This window comes from Phocoena phocoena, chromosome 15 (genome assembly GCF_963924675.1).
Source record: "Phocoena phocoena chromosome 15, mPhoPho1.1, whole genome shotgun sequence".
In the NCBI taxonomy this organism is placed as follows: domain Eukaryota; kingdom Metazoa; phylum Chordata; class Mammalia; order Artiodactyla; family Phocoenidae; genus Phocoena; species Phocoena phocoena.
In genome coordinates this window covers 33141903-33159321 of record NC_089233.1, presented here as the reverse complement: position 1 = coordinate 33159321, position 17419 = coordinate 33141903, and positions in this window count along the sequence as shown.

The following is a 17419-nucleotide window of genomic DNA, read 5'->3' as shown; positions in this document are numbered from 1 at the left end:
TCATATTTGGGAGACTTGCTAGCTAGCTCCGAAGAGTCCTCTTCTGTCAGGGCACATTAGCTTAATCTTGCCTGGAAGAAACGGGAGGCTCTGTGTTTTAAGGTATGCTGCCTCTGTAGCTGGTTGCAATTTGGTATTAAAATTTCAGTTCTGTATCAAAGCTGATAAGTCACCTGAGATGAAATTGAACAAGGTTGTCATGACAAAGTAATTAATGGCATTTTTTGACTTTCAGATGACTTTAGGGGAAGCACACTTATTCTGTTCCTCTGCTTCTGCTGCCATGTTTATAAATATGTATGCACACTTACAAAACATCTTTAACTGTTGTCAGATGTTTTTGCAGGCTCCAGATTTATGGTTCCTCTGAATTAAATAGCACCGGGTACCCTTGGTATACAGTTGTGATCTGGCATTGACGGGAAAGGCAGTGACTTTCCGTCATATTTCAATCATATGAAATAGGCTTCTTCTGACACCATACATCATGGATAGGCCGTTCTCTCTCTCTCTCTCTCTTTTCTCATTTTCTTTGTGCAAAAATTGAAAACAGCGTACTTTGGTTATCCTATTTCTGGACTTTTTGCTGCCTACCAGTTTGGGTTTAAGAAGACAGTGATAGGTGATAAAAAAGATTCTGCATTTCTCCTTGAAGACAAGCATAAGCGATCATACTAGTCTTTGACAATGTGGCAGACGTACCTGGAATCAACAGATGGTTGGCGCCTGTAGCCCATTTACCTGAGAATAACGGCCTTCCTTCACAGGCATTGAGATTATAGTCTGGGGTAACAAAAATGACAGAAAGTAGAAGTGGCCAGTCACCATTTTCCTTAATTTGAAAATTGAAGATGAGTCTTGAAAATATTTGGAAATTGATGAAGTTGGTATTTCTCTTTTCAGGCACAGATCAAATCCACCTTGGGACAACATTTCCTGCCCGTCACTTCAGCCTCCTCTTTGCCTCTCTCCCCTGGCTCACTTTACTCCAGCCCTGCTGGCTCGCTTTCAGTTCATGAGCAAGCCAAGCTCCTTCCTGTTCCTGCTGCCAGGACAATGCACGGGCTGCTCCTTCTGCCCGGACCGCTCTTCCCCGCACTCTTTGCCAAGCTAGTTTCCTCTCAGCCTTTTACAAATGCATGAAAACGTCGCCTCTTCAAAAGGTCCTTCCCTATTACCTCCTGCTCTGACCCGATATTTTCTCCATCTCAGCTTGATTGCTGCTTTCTTGATTCTTGTTATAATACACACTAAATTATGTACTCATTTTCATTCTTTTTCTTCATCTGCTTTCCTCACTAGAACAAGGATCCACTGGGGGCAGAGGTGTTATCTGTCCTACTCGCTGCTGTATCTCCAGGAGCTGGCAATAGTAGATGCTCAATATTTTTGTTGAATGTATTAATATACCCTCCTTCAATTTCAGCCATGATATATTTTTTTAACTTTTTATTTTGAGACCCACAAGAAATGGCAAAATTAATCCAGAGGGTTACCATGTACTCATCACCCAGCTTTTCCCAAAAGTAACGTCTTAAGTAAGTACAGTACAATGTCAATTTCAGGAAGCCACACTTTAAAAAAAATCAAGGTACACTTTACATTCCATAATATGCACTCATTTTAGGGGTATATTTTGATGTTTCGACCAACATATCCACTCATGTAAACACTACCACAAGCTTTTAAGCTAACAGTGATTTCAGTGGGCAAGTCTCATTCATTTAATGTAATCCTTTGTCATTTTATATTTTATACTGGGAAATTTTCTCTCCCCTCCCCTGATGTTCCCTTCAAGAACAACATACATTTTTAAGCACATGGTCTTTTTTTTTTTTTTTTTTTGATATCCACAGTACAGGTGAGCACATTGTAATGTACTTAACTCTTAAAATAGTGAATTGAAATGTCATCAAAAAGCTACTTTTTCTAAGTGGGTACATTTGTTTAAAAAAAAAAAAAATTGGAAGGTACACAGCCCTGCCTCAAGTTCTGTTTGGAGGTGCTTGGAAGTTTTCCCAGGACAGATTTTAGCTATGGCTCAACACACACCTGCCACACAGGCTTCTGGCTTGAGGTGCCCGTGACAGCGATCAACGTTAACCCTGCCGCTGATGGATTATTGAATATCCTTACCTTTTCCCTTCAGCCTTCTAATGCTGTTAGTGGCTTCCAAGGCTCCCGTTGTTCAGTGGAGCATTTTGCATAAGGCACACTTTATCTTTTATCTCCCGAGAAATGGCATTTAATGCAATCTATAGGAAGCCATAAATAAGGCTGATAAAATTATCTAGTGGCCAAAAGGTTGCTGCGCTCATTTATCTCTGCATAATTTGGAAGCTAAATGACAAGATTAGGGAGTGGCGATCCTTTTGACAGGAGATGTTACCCGGAATGATGAGAATCAAGGTTTTTTGGTTTTGACTTTTTTTCCCTTTTTTTTTTCGGGGCAGGTGGTTAAGAGAGGGTTGAGGAAGAAGAGATGGTTCAAGGTGGTTCAGGTTTCTAAAATTGTTATCCTGGGGTGAAAGCATCCCTAAGAAATAGAATGCCATATATTGATACAATTATTTCCCTCACTGAACGAGAGTGCTCTTCCCATTTGATGTATATATGATAGAAAAGTGATGATAAAGTTTGAAAAAGTGAGTCTGAATTCTTAGTTTACTTCATAATATTTTTTCTTAACTTTAGAGGGATATTGTGGTCATTAATCTCTCATGGAATAAATATATACGTTTACCTGAAGTGCAGTAGTTCCTTTAGTTTCAATTAATAGAAACTAAATAATAGATAATAAAATATAATTATAATGTGTAATAATATATCATATAAAAGCTTCTATTTTGAGACTACAGTAAGAGTATAATCCCATTTTAATAAAATTATTATTCAAAATTTTCTAATCACTGGTAATGATATTTCTGGATGGGATATGGAATTTTTGAAATCTTTTTTCCTTTTTATATATGTGCTTTGCTTAATTTTTTTTTGGTGAAAACAAACATCTATCACAGTGAAAGAAAAGGTTATAATCGTTAAGAGGAATGTTACTTCAGGGATGAAGTGAACATAAAGGGCATCTTCGTTTATTTTTTCATTCAACAAACACATATTTAGGGCCTGTGGTGTCCCTGATACTTGACTATACATCTTAGTAGAAGGTGAAATCCACCAGTTCCCTGCTCCTTTGGAGCTCACCTCTTATCTGTCTCCATCCTGGGCTAGGGACCCCTTACAGACAGTTTTTCTCTTCATGAATTTTCTCTTCATCTCACAAAATGCATGGTATAAATCAATCAGCAAATATCTACTACTGTGTCCTGTGGAAATGTTCGCACAGTTACACATGGTGGGCCTATGTTATTTGGCCTGCAACTTTAAAAATTTAAGTTAATTGCCACTACTTTAAGCATCAGGACTTTTCACAGAAAAAAAAATCAGCATTTCTGGCTTTTTTGGAGAAATTGGAATTTTTGACAAAACTGGATTCCCATCATATCAGGGCAATGATTGGTGTCGAGTGGTGGCTGCCTCTTTTTCTTGGGGCATATCCTGCTCCTTTTCCCCCAGTCCCCACCACTCCCTGTAGTGTTTCCCTTACATTGAGGTTTAGTGTCTGTTTATCACAAGGCCATTAATACACTGGTATCATTTATATACTTCCCTCATTTTTGTGACGTGACTGGGACATTTAGGCATTTGTATTTTTTGCTCTTTATCTTACAATCTGAAGGGGAATTTTGAAAATATTTGTCATATAAAATTGGAAACCTTTCCAAAATTTTTGAGAAGGTGTGTGGACATCTTAGAAAGTGTTACTTCCTGCACAGAATGGGATAAACTGGGGACAGGAGAAGTCATAGCATGTACGTTACAAGTCCTAGCTGAACAAACCCTCATTTCTTAGTGGGGTTGTTTGGTGTGAAGCTGTTGAAGAATGTGAAAGCATCTTCACAGACGTTGCAAAGCACCTGTAAGATGGGCGCCCTTTCTTGGAATTGACAAGCTCTCCCCCCTGTTGGCCCTTGGCATGCGGTTTATGTTCCCTAGGGTCTGTGTGCTTCCTTCACATCAGTAGAGACCCTTGCTTACCTTTAAAGAAACTTAGCAAGGAGTTAAAAATGCAAATTGCTTCCAGACTTCCTATTAGTTGGTCTATTTTCTTAGTTTGAACTGAACCTCCTGCTGTCTCATCTAGCATATGTACGTTTCTGAGGTGAGAGGGATGGCAGTGCAAGCAATTTGCAGGTAGAGCCAGATGCTATTAAGCTTTGAAAACTCTGAACATACAGGTGTATGGGATGCATCGCCAGTACTGAGGTCCTTACCCTCCTGTGCCCTAATGCTCAACCCACTTTCTTCCTCGGATCTTCCCAGCTCTCAAGGAAGCTGGGAATGGAAGGGAGGAGCAAGCCACAAACGCTGCCCTGAGGTGGACTGGGAACCAGACCATGTCTCAGATCCTTTCAGCTGAGACAGGTGTTCTAGCTTCTCATCCGACAGTAGGACAGAGCGAGTTCATAGATGCATGGTATTAAAGTCTTCACTCCATTTCTTATTAGCTCCATTGCCTAATTCTTTTTAAAAATATTTTTTCAGTTTATTTCAATATGTGAAGCTAACCAATTCCTCTCACATAATGAAAACCTATAAAAATCATCAATAGAGAATTCCCTTGTAGTCCAGTGGTTAGGACTCCACGCTTTCACTGCCCAGGGCCTGGGTTCAATCCCTGGTTGGGGAACTAAGATCCCACAAAATGCGAGGCATGGCCAAAAAAACAATCATCAATAGCTACAGTCAATGTTTTATAATTGTCACAAAATGCTTTCCCAATAACTTAAAAAAAATTCGTAGCCCCAAAGAATTGACTAAGGAAGCCAAAAATGAATTTCATAAGAAACAGATTTGAACAGCCATTTGAAATACTAGACGTTTTCCAAAATAGTAAAATACGCACTAGTAAAACTTCAAATTCCAATAATGCTATAATCTCCCTCCAAAAATAGTTGTTAAATATAAATATTACTGCTTTAGATAAGTAATGAAGATGGAACCATCTGGTGAAAATTGGTTATATGTTAAACACTTGAAATTAAAAAAATTGAAATCTCTGAGAATAAGTATATCTCTAGTAAATCATTAGAAACCTGACTAGAAATAGCTCCCTAAATATGACTGTTAGTACAGGAATCTCCAACACTTTTTTAAATTGAAGTATAGTTGATTTACAGTGTTGTGTTAGTTTCAGGTATACAGCAAAGTGATTTAGTTTTATATATATATATATATATACACACACACACATATATATGTTCCTTTTCAGATTTTTTTCCATTATAGGTTATTACAAGATATTGAATATAGTTCCCTGTGCTATACAGTAGGTCCTTGTTTATTTTACGTATAGTAGTTAATCCCAACCTCCTAATTTATATTACCTAATTCTTGCTTGGTCCATACAGATTTCTGTTAGGCTCCACCCGTGAGGGCCAGCACACCTGCTGTTCTAAGTGGCAAGAGCTTGTCTCTTGGAGCTTTTTAAATAAATATGTAAATATATTATACATTATTTAAAGGATTTTATTTTCCATCTCCAGAGAGAAACACTGCAAAGTTAGAAGTTTTACAGAGGTCTAATAATAATCCTTGATTCTTAAAGACGGGGGCACAAACTTTTCAACACCATATAATCCTCAAGCTAAGTGTTGCAGAGGAGGGAAAATATCTTTTTCCTCTGCCTTCTAAGTTCTCAAATGTCACAATAGACAGACTAACAGGAGGCACGCATACAGATTTATTTAATATTAAGTTTCACGTGGCTCGGGAGCCTTCATAAGGAAGTGAAGACCCCGAGACATGGTTACACCTGAGTGTTTTTACACTAGGTTTGAGGGAGAGTGGAAAGTCGGGGAAAGATGTGTTGGAGCGGGGGGGCGGGGAGCTGAGTGTAAGAAACTGGGGGGAACTTAGTCTGTTCGTCCAGATTCCTCTCTGTGTCCCTCTGTCTTTGGAGATAAGGATGCTCCTCCCCTCTGGGTTTGGGAGGGCACCTCTCACATGAGAGTTTTATGAACTGTTTCAGAAGGTCAGAAAGTTTTTCCTGCTCATGCCATTCAGCCTGAAATATTTAATATGCCAAGGTGCCATATTTGGGGCAGCATGTCCTGAATCCTGTCACTGTGCCGCTACTCCAGTGGGACTGGGTCAGCCCAATGGCTTCACTTTCTCCTAGGACAACGCAAGGCCTCCTTTTTTCCAGAGGCAATGTATTCCAGCTCCGCAGTTGAGATCTTTACTGTTGCAGGACAGACTGAACCAAGTGAGGGGGACAATCATTGCTTTGGTTTTGACCCTGAAAAAGACATAGATGGCACCTGGATAACCTGTTCTTATGAAAGATCAAGGAAGAGCTTAGACTCTTCCTTCAGGGACTGTGGCCATGGCATACTTGGGGAACATGCCATATCCTGTTTCCATGGGATTGATTTTAGCAACAGTTGAGCTTCTGTATTTGTTAGCTGCAAGTGACAGAAAACTTGAACAACGTGACTGTAGCAATAGACTGATCTCCTTCTTTCTCAAAACAAGCTGACATAGGTGCTGATTTCCTATCTTCCAGAATATATAACAGGCTATACATTCTAAAAGTATGCAAGATATATACTACACAGTATTCAAAATTACACAGATATATAGATGTGTCTATGTGTGTATGCATTTAAAAAATATTCACCACTATGATAATGGAGTAGTTTATTGGGGTTTTATAAGTGAAGATTTCTACATAGAAGACATTTTTAGACCTTTTTCTCCCCAAAGAAACATGTAGTGTATCTTCAATCTAAAAAAAAAAAAAAGGCCAATAATAAAGAAATGCCTCTGTTATTAATGGGGAATTGAAGAGCCACCTACTTAGAATAATTGTTTTACATAATGAAGCAGACCTGAAAGGCCTTTCCTGTTAAGAGTGAAATATGCTAATTTTATATTCACCGCTGTGGTCAACTGGAGACAACCGTGTGTGATGACCTTGCAGCCTTGTAAGAGGTTGGTCACCTCTTATGAGTCATTTTGAACTCTAATCCTCAAAATGCAGATCTGGTCACTGACTGTAATTTCTATTTATTACTGTATTTTTGCATTTAAATACAGAAGCAGTATATATTGATTTTCCACTTTCTGTCTTTTTGGGGGAGGGAGAGTAGCTTAAACAGCTCTTCCTTGAACCTTCAATTATTTCTTTCTAGGTGGTCCTGTAAAATGCTGTCACGTACATGTATTTTGATTGTATCATCTTGGTGACCTCAGTGGGTAAACGGGATCTCTGAAGCTTCCCCCCAACCTGTTCTGGCCACACTGGTCAGATATACAGCCTGCATGGTCAAAATCTTCCTAGGAAGCCACCTCAGCTGCATTTGAACTCCCTTGATAGAATCTCTTGCTCCTTTGTTATTCAAACAGGTCCTTCCGTGTCTGGGTGTCAGTCTCATTGACTTTGATCTCTCCCTACCCTTTTGTCTACTGTGCTAAACTTTTTCTACTCTAAGGCCAGAGTTTCTCAACCTCAGCACTGTTGACATTTTGGGCTGAATAATTCTTTGTCAGTGGTTGAGGGAGGTAGGGGTGGAGGCTGTCCTGTGCATTGTAGGTTATTTAGCAGCATCCCTGCACTCTACCCACTAGAGGCCAATAGCATCCATTCCCTAGTTGTGATAATCAACATGTCTCTGGATATTGCCAGATGTCCCCTGGGAAGCAAAATCACCCCTGGTGAAGAATCATTACTCCAGCCATCTCTCAGACCTCTTCACCATCCACTTCCTTACTTGTCTGTTGTACTCCACCAGCATGGTGGTGTCCATTTTCTCAGGTGGACCAAGCTCCTTCTTGTCACCAAGATATTCCATGTCGCAGTGCTGTTTTCTCCTTCTCCCTCTCCTTTCCCCGTCTCCGTGGGTTATTTCTCAGAATCTTTAACATGCTAATATGCATTAGGAATCTCCAAAAATGTGAGCTAGAGTGATAAATGATAGAGATGAAGTGATAGTGGTTGAGGGCCTCCTGTCCTAAATTTATTTACTTGACCATGAACTCTCTCCCAGCCCCCACACATGAAACGCGCAGTTGTAAACATACGATTGAAAACATTCCATTCCCTTCTTTCCTTAAAGATGCTGCCTCCTCCATAAAGTCTCCTTCTCGTCCTTCAAGTGGAAGGGACATTTTTTTTCTCTTCTAGATTTTTTTTAGCACACTTCTGTCCCTCCCTCCTTATGGACTGTTTATCCTGTCTGATGATCGTGTAGGCACATCTCATTTTCCGGGAGCACACAAGCGCTTTGAAAGCAAGTATTCTGCCTTATTCAACCTGGTGTGCTTTCTTGCATGTAGAAGGGCTACATAAATATTCCAATCAGTCGACTGTCTTCATAACCCAGGATGAACCCACTTGCTATTCTTCCCATTTCTGAGATCCATCAGATGATCACAGCAGGGTGAAAGGTAGGGATGATTCTCAAACTGTAAAATAAAACCCTAAAGCGTTTAAGCATCTAGAAAGCAGAGATGACATCTATCATGTGTGTATCCACTCTGCGGATCCCTGAAAGGAAACAGGCACAAGTGATCCCACTTGTTGGAAGAATAGATTCTTTTTATTTTTTTTTGGCTGTGTCAGATCTTAGTTGCGGCATGCGGGATCTTCGTTGCTGCACGTGAGCTTCTCTCCAGTTGTGGCCCACGGGCTCCAGAGCAAGTGGGCTCTGTAGTTTGAGGTACACAGGCTCTCAAGTTGAGGCGTGTGGGCTCAGTTGCCCTGCGGCATGTGGGATCTTATTTCCCTGACCAGGGATCGAACCGGCGTCCCCTGTATTGGAAGGTAGATTCTTAACCACTGGACCACCAGGGAAGTCCTGGAAGAATAGATTCTAACTGATGGTTTCAACCTTCTCCAACTCCATCAGGGCCATCTTTTCATCTGAGTGGCTGCACCAGTCAAGAGCGCTATGTGTTTTATTTGACTTAGCCTGTTTTCCTGATTAGCCTCTGCTAGGGATGTTAATGAGCTACAGTTTCAAACTCTCAAGTGAGCCGAAGCCAAGTATAAGTATCCTACAAATGCAAATGGTAACTGGAATTTTGCAACCTTGGCTTTTATTTTGTCTTCTTCCAGCTTAAACAGCTCCTCACTCCCGGTTATAATCTCTGATCCAGCTTCTGTTTGTGCCTCTTTATCTCCTAAAGGCTCCTAGGGTGCTTGAAAACTGGAAAGCATGTGCTCTCTTTCTCCTACATATATGCCTGCGAATGATTTATATTTTTAAATGTGGCTTTCCTTGAATGTTGACTTCTGAAAACTTTTCCTATTTCACTTTATTTTTTTTCTCCCTTGGAAACTCTTCTTTGATAACCAGCCTGGTCTTCTGTTCTTTCTACTTTCCTTCTGACTGTTCACCTTTTGCCCACTTAGACGGAAGCTCTTTGGTGTCTGCTTGGAATTTTGGCAGTGCGAGTTCAAAAGAAAGCCCTCTTGAGGTAACCTGTACTGACATATCCGCATCTTAACACAAAGCTTTGCTGGATTAATGGGTTGGCTGGAAACGTCTCTTTGCTTCAGTCATTTTCACCTCTGCGTTATGAGGGTAGCGTTCTGTCTGTTCATTTGGGGGATTTTTTTTAATATAAAATCCATCCGAATCTAGAAACAAGCGTTATTTTATTGAATGTCCCACTTTCAGAGGTGTGTTGGAGAACAAAAATGTTGCCAAAGAGGCTGACCTCTACTACTGTATTTCCTTTGTTTGAATATGCATGCATTTCCCATAGTTTGACTTTCGGAAGTGGAGGAAGCGGTTATAAAGTTGATATTTCCTACAGTCTCTGTGCTTTCTCAGAACTGACAAAATGTGCTAGTAAAACATTTAACTGTTAATAGGAAGCTGCTAGGATTGAGCTCTTGTTGAGGAGAATATCAGGGAAAAAAGTGAAGAGCGAGGAGTTGATTTGCAATTTAACTCCCCTCCGCCTCCCTTTGCCTCCAAAAGCTGACGGGCACCACCTGTATGTGGATGTGGACACACCCCATCACAGGACTTCACACTGCCTGTTCGCAGCGTCCGGGTAACCTGCTTATCTCAGGGCATGAAGTATCAGCACAGGTGCCTGACAAATCTGCTGAATGAATGCACGCGTGAGTGACAAGTTGTACCATCAGTGCTGAAAGGAATTTTGACCATAATGTGTTCTTCCCTTTAGTGCGAGTAGTATCGGTCCAATATATGTTATTATTATTATTTTTTTTTTTTTTGCGGTACGCGGGCCTCTCACTGCTGTGGTCTCTCCCATTGCGGAGCACAGGCTCCGGACGCGCAGGCTCAGCGGCCATGGCTCACAGGCCCAGCCGCTCCGCGGCATGTGGGATCTTCCCGGACCAGGGCACGAACCCGTGTCCCCTGCATCGGCAGGCGGACTCTCAACCACTGCGCCACCAGGGAAGCCCAATATATGTTATTTTTATCAGTTTATTTGTTGAACCCATGCACATTTTCAGTGGAATAATATTAACGAATGCCCATCCGTGCCTCTTCGTCATGCCAGGTGAATTCTAGAGATAAGTATATGAAGATGATTAGCTACTGGCTTGGCTTGTTTTTAATAAGAGGAAAAACTTGCTTTTGCTACATCTGGCTCACAACATACAGGATATTGTGGTTCCAAATGGAAAATTTCTGGCAATGGAATTAAATAATATCATCCCTTGAAACTTCCAAAAGTTCCCAATATCCTTCTTCAGATATTTCATCAGCTAATACCAAAGCCAGAATCTCCATTAAACTTATTAGTAAGTCCCAAATGGAATTAGTTGAGGCAAAAAAGGAAAAAGAAAAAAATCCTAATTATACCTTTTCTTCCTAAGTGCAGCATGCAAGCGTGAATGTGGTATTAACTATGATTTTCAACATGAAAGCATACAAGTCAGGTTATAAAGGTCAGTTGTTTATATGTCAAAATTGAGGCATACTGGGGAGCTACTTGATGACTCAGGGACCACATCTGTGAAACAGGTACACATTTATGCTGATATGCTGAATCACCAAGAGGAGGCGATAAAGAAATCAAATGTTAAATCGAGAGCAGAAGTCAGTTTGTGGTTGATGATTTTGGCATGTCCAGCACAGCCTCTGCTACTTTTCCTTTGGCAAATGTGCATTGGTCATATCTGGGCTTTATGTTCTGTTGATCAAGTGATGTTCTCTTCAAATGAGAATTATGTTGTAGAGTGACCTTGAGTAATTTCTTGACCTCTGAATTCCTTTACCTGTCAAATGAGGATAGGTTAATCCTCATAAAGGATCATGATAATGTGTGGAAAGCTCTTAGCAGAAAACCTGAACATGTAATTGGTGTCCAATAATAAGTATATGTATGTGGGTATCAATATCAATCATCTATCTATCTATCTCTATATGTACCTATAAATATTTCTGTCTATACATCTCCATACATATATACAAATGTAGTTATATATCTATCATCTGTCTGTATGTGTCTCTATGCACACACAATACATATGTATAATACATACATTTAGTTTACCTTTTTTTTTTTTTTTTAATTTATTTATTTATTTTTTTAGCCACACCATGTGGCTTGTGGGATCTTAGTTCCCCAACCAGGGATTGAACCCAGGCCATCTGCAGTGAAAGCATGGAGTGCTAACCACTGGACTGACGGGGAATTCCCTAGTTTACTTTCCTGAAGTGCTAATTAACTGGCACAAGTTCATGAACATTTCATCCCTTGTCTTTATGGGACTAAAAGAATTGTGCTGAGAAACAGTGTTGCCTCTTTTCACTGCCCTCCCTAATGTAGATATTAGGCTCATTCCCTTATTCTTTTAGACTCAGCTAGCACGGATCTACTCGGTTCAGAAGCCTCTACTGACACTGGAGGGATCTACTGGGTTTACAAGCCTCTACTGACAGAAGATGGACTTAAAGCTTGACCTGAGCTGTCCTCCTAATGTCCCAGTCCTGTAGATTATACTGACTTGTGATCCCTTGATAATTTGTAATTCATGTTGTTAATATTATCTCTCTCAACCAACTAGATCTTTTGATTAACCGGAACACAATCAAAATTCCAAAAAGACTGTTTTATTGTAGTCATTTAACTATGTTTAATGAGCTGTTTCTTCCAAGAGATCCAAAATGGTTTGCAGTGTGTTTTTATTAGAAATGCATTTTTCATTAAAAAAGTAACATAACACTATCACTAAACCCCTAATGTATAATTATGAAGAAAATAAAGATATTTATCATAATAACATCAGCATTAAATTTGTGGTATATTCCTTCCCATGTATTCTTTAATTTATGTGGCTTTGATCATAATGAGCATGAATTTTTGATTTTTTAAAAAATGAAACATTGTCTCATAGGTACCTAGTGATCTAGTTTCTACAGCCATAATTTTAAATAGGTGTCAAATACTTCATTGAGTGTTTGTGTGTGTGTGCGTGTGTAAAACTATAAAATATTGAACTGCTATTCTATTAGGGAGAATTAAATTTTACCTTTTTTATTCTAAATAATGTTCCAATGAGCATCTTTTCATTGATTTAAGATTCTTTCCTTAGGCCAGATTCCTAGAATGCAATTATAGGATCAGGGAAAAGGGAATATTCTATATGGCTCTTGATATATATTTCCAACTTGCTTTTCAGAGGGTTCATACTAATTTACAAAGCCACTAGCAAAGGATATAAGTACTAGTTTCTCTACGTCCCCACCAGTTGTGGGTATTATAATTACTTTAACATTTTGCTAATAGGAATTATATCATTGCTGTTTAATTTGAATTTCTCTGATTACTAGTTAGGTTAGTTATTTTAATATGCTAAATCTCTGGGTACATTTTCTTAATAGAGATCTGCCTTGTGTTTTAAACAGTTCAGCTGCCTAGATTACACTTAGCACGACTTAAAGTTCCATGCATCAAACAAAACAAAAATGCGTATGCATTTTCAAAGATTGTATTATATAATCTGTGTTAGTCTATGTTCTAATGTATCATCCAAAAATTTCTGTTACTCACTAGGATGAGCTTGAGCAAAATCAATATATGAGAATTGATTTACTTCCCTTATTCTCTGTAATAAGGGGAGTAGTGATCCTTCTCTCTTGATGTTCCTTCTTGATTTTCTAATAATTAATTCATGCACATGGTACCAAATTCAAGATGTACAAAGAGTATATAGTGAAAGGCAAGGACTGACTTAAGACATATTGGTATCTAGGAAGATGGGTTTCCAAACAGCAGCCCAAACATTTACCCTGATGAGAATGAATGTTTTAGAGTAGAGAGATATTTCTTTTTAAATACCAATGTGAATGCTATAAAATAACTCTTCCAAGTTCTTGCTGCCCATGTGAGGCAAAACCACAAGTTTCCAACTTGAAAAGTTATTTCCAACATTCTACTTTGTTGTCTCTCACTATAGAGGCTGAAAAGCCAATATTTTTCTATCCCCAACTTTCTTAAAACTTCCTTGAGACAAAAACATGATAAAAAGGATTAGACAAGAGTGGTATGCCTGTTCCCTTTCCTCCTTCTCCCTGCCTGGAGCAGAGAAGTGATGACTGGAGCTGTGGCAATCATTTTCTGTCCTTGAGGAAATGTGAGGGGAACCACGGATACATCATCTCTGACACAGCAACCACCTTCTTCCAGATGAGATCTTCTCTAACTTGGTGCACATTAAAATCACCTGAAAGGTTTCATTAACGCACAGATTGCTGGTCCCCTGCCGTAGAGATTCTGGTTCAGCTGGTCTGAGGTGGGGTGTAAGACTTTGTGTTCCTATCAAAATTTCAGACAATGCTGATGCTCCAGGTCTACAGCCCACACTTGGAGAAGGAAAGTGCTAGACTTACATGAGAAAAATAAAGCCCTATTTTTCAAAGCCACTGCAATTGATGTTGCTTGCACCTGAAGTCTATATTAACTGATTTGCCCGCTAGGTCCACTTATTCCTGCTTCATGTGCACCATTAACTCTGAAAAGACATGTGAAGGTCAATCTAATTGCATGTACATGAAGATGACAGCATTGGTCAATGGTCAAGAGTGATCAAGACTCTCCCACTCCAGGGACTTCCCTAGTGGTCCAGTGGTTAAGACTCTGCACTTCCACCGTGGGGGGCATGGGTTCAATCCCTGGTCAGAGAATTAAGATCCCACGTGAGGCGCGGCCAAAAAAAAGAAAAAAAGGAGTCTCCCACTCCAGGAAGTTTGGCCTGTTCCCAGTCTTCTGCACATGCCTCTTCGTTTCTGGGAAGTGATGAGCTATAGGAGGAAAAGAGTGGAAGAGTTTGAAGGTGATCTTTAAAAATGGAAGTAATAACAGCCACACCCCAATTACCTGCTGCTGAACTAGGAGAGTATTGTAAAAAATAATGGTGTCCTTGTTCTGAAAGCTTGGTACCAAAAGCTGCAGAGTTTGAGGTCCACACAAATTCAGCCCACATCCTCTATCCCACCTCCTGGTTTGTCTTTGGAACATACAGAGCTTGGTTGTGAAGCCCTTTCTCCAAGGATTAATTGAATCAAGATCAACCCTATCTGGAATGTACATTTAATACTTGGGAATGATGTCAATAATATATGTAAGAGATTTTTATATTAGATAACTGCTCATTAAAAGTCATTCCTTTCCTCCAGGGTTTTAAAATAGAAAGTATTCACCTTTTGCAAATGAGGATAGTGAAATTTACTTTAACTCATGCTACAATGAAAACTGGAAGAAAGGGAATTGCTCACAATACAATATGACTCCACAAAATTTGCATAATTTAGGCATAAAATGTAATACCCTGCTCACACTCTTTTGTCTTGAATGAAATTGGTTTTCAAGTAACGTGTGGGGAATCATAACCAGCTTTAGCGAAATGGATAATGTCAGAAAGCAAAAGTTCCTATTAGCCTAGGAGGCATTGCCTAGTACGAATCCAGGGTACCGCATTTCTGACAAAGTTTGTCTTGTGATTTTATGTAAAGGACTTTGTGGAATTAAATGAAACATTTGGGCCATGCATTTTGAATATTGAATGGAGTAATTAACAATTTGAGACCTTAATACAATCTTTTTCTAGAATTCTTAGAATCACTGGGTGATCGTTATGCTAAAGATGTTAAAAACGACTTAAATTCCTGTAAATCCTTCTGTCCAAAGAGCACAAAATTCTTCTTGCAATTTAGTATTTCAAATAAATTTTCAGTGATGTAGGGGGAAGCCTGCTGGGTATTTCCTACTAAACAGATACTGAAACTGAGGTTCAGAAAAGGAATGCATCTCCCTAGGCCATATGTGGAAGTGTTAGAATTTAAGAGCACAGAATTTCTAATCTTGTCATGTGAACTGGTCCTTTCATTGGTAGGGGTAGTATAAACGTCTAAAGAATTACTCACTGAAAGCATTGGCCTCCAAGAGCATTTTCTTCATTAACCTCTTAAGTGATTTGTATGAGGTTAAATGTTGTCATCTTCTATTCACTTGTCAGCTGTGGGCCTTGACCTTCACTTTTCTTATCTTTAAAGTGGGGATGATACATATTCCTTCTGAGATTCTAACAGATGAAAGAGTAATAATATTATTATTCTCTCACATACCTTTCTGTTGCAGACACTCTTAGTTTTCAACACGGGGCCTCCTCAAGCCTGCGTCAATCTACATTCCCTGGAGGCTCTTTTAAAACACACCCCCAGAGCTTTTGACTGGGTAAGTCTGGAATGGGGCCTGAGAACATGAATTTTTTAAAGGTCTCAGGTGATGCTGATGCTGCTTGTCTGGGGACCACACTTTGAGAACCACTGTTCTGGCCCTGCCCATTCTCAATTTTTCTGTTTTTGTTAGGCATGAAAGTGTTTCCATTTAAAACAAAACAACAGCGACAAACCTTGATTTCCAAGGATTTTTTGCAACTGGGGGTGGCCATGGAGCCCATGATACATAAGTAATGTCTGCAGGAAGCTTTACTAAGCTGGCACAAGCCTTCATGCTTTTTCTTGCCTGGAAGGAGTATTCTATTCAGAAAATGGAGCAGCCGTCTCGTGACCATGAATCAGGAGGCCAGTTTCGGTAGAGACACGGGAATATTGAAGAATCAGTTTTTTAAGAGTAGCCGCAGGAGCCACCTCCAAATGCCTGTTCTGTGACACAAAATAGCTAGGTGGTTACCAACTGTAACAGTCCTTCTCCAATTTATTTTTCATGCATACCCACAAAGCTGTTTAATAAAAGTGGAGATAAAGAGGAAAAGTGATTGGCATTTATTTTATTTCATTCATTTATTTATTAACATCTTTATTGGAGTATAATTGCTTTACAATGTTGTGTTAGGTTCTGTTGTATAACAAAGTGAATCAGCTATAGGTATACATATTATCCCCATATCCCCTCCCTCTTGCATCTCCCTCCCACCCTCCCTATCCCACCCCTCTAGGCGGTCACAAAGCACCAAACTGATCTCCCCCTGCAATGTAGCTGCTTCCCACTAGCTATCTATTTTACATTTCGTAGTGTATATATGTCAATGCTATTCTCTCACTTCATCCCGCCCTAACCTTCCCCCTTCCTTGTGTCCTCAAGTTCATTCTCTATGTCTGTTCTTTATTCCTGTCCTGCTCCTAGGTTCATGAGAACCCTTTTTTTTTTTTTTTTTTTTTTTAGATTCCATGTATATGTGTTAGCACACAGTATTTATTTTTCTCTTTCGGACTTACTTCACTCTGTATGACAGTCTCTAGGGCCATCCACCTAACTACAAATAACTCAATTTCGTTTCTCTTCGTGGCTGAGTAATATTCCATTGTATATATGTGCCACATCTTCTTTATCCATTCATCTGTCTTTGGACACTTAGGTTGCCTCCATGTCTTGGCTATTGTAAATAGAGCTGCACTGAACATTGTGGTACATGACTCTTTCTGAATTATGGTTTTCTCAGGGTATATGCCCACTAGTGGGATTTTGGGGTCGTATGGTAGTTCTATTTTTAGTGTTTTTTTTTTTAAACATCTTTATTGGCGTATAATTGCTTTACAATGGTGTGTTAGTTTCTGCTTTATAACAAAGCGAATCAGTTATACATATACATATGTTCCCATATCTCTTCCCTCTTGCGTCTCCCTCCCTCCCACCCTCCCTATCCCACCCCTCCAGGCGGTCACAAAGCACCGAGCTGATATCCCTGTGCTATGCAGCTGCTTCCCACTAGCTATCTACCTTACGTTTGTTAGTGTGTATATGTCCATGACTCTCTCTCGCTTTGTCACAGCTCACCCTTCCCCCTCCCCATATCCTCAAGTCCATTCTCCAGTAGGTCTGTGTCTTTATTCCTGTCTTACCCCTAGGG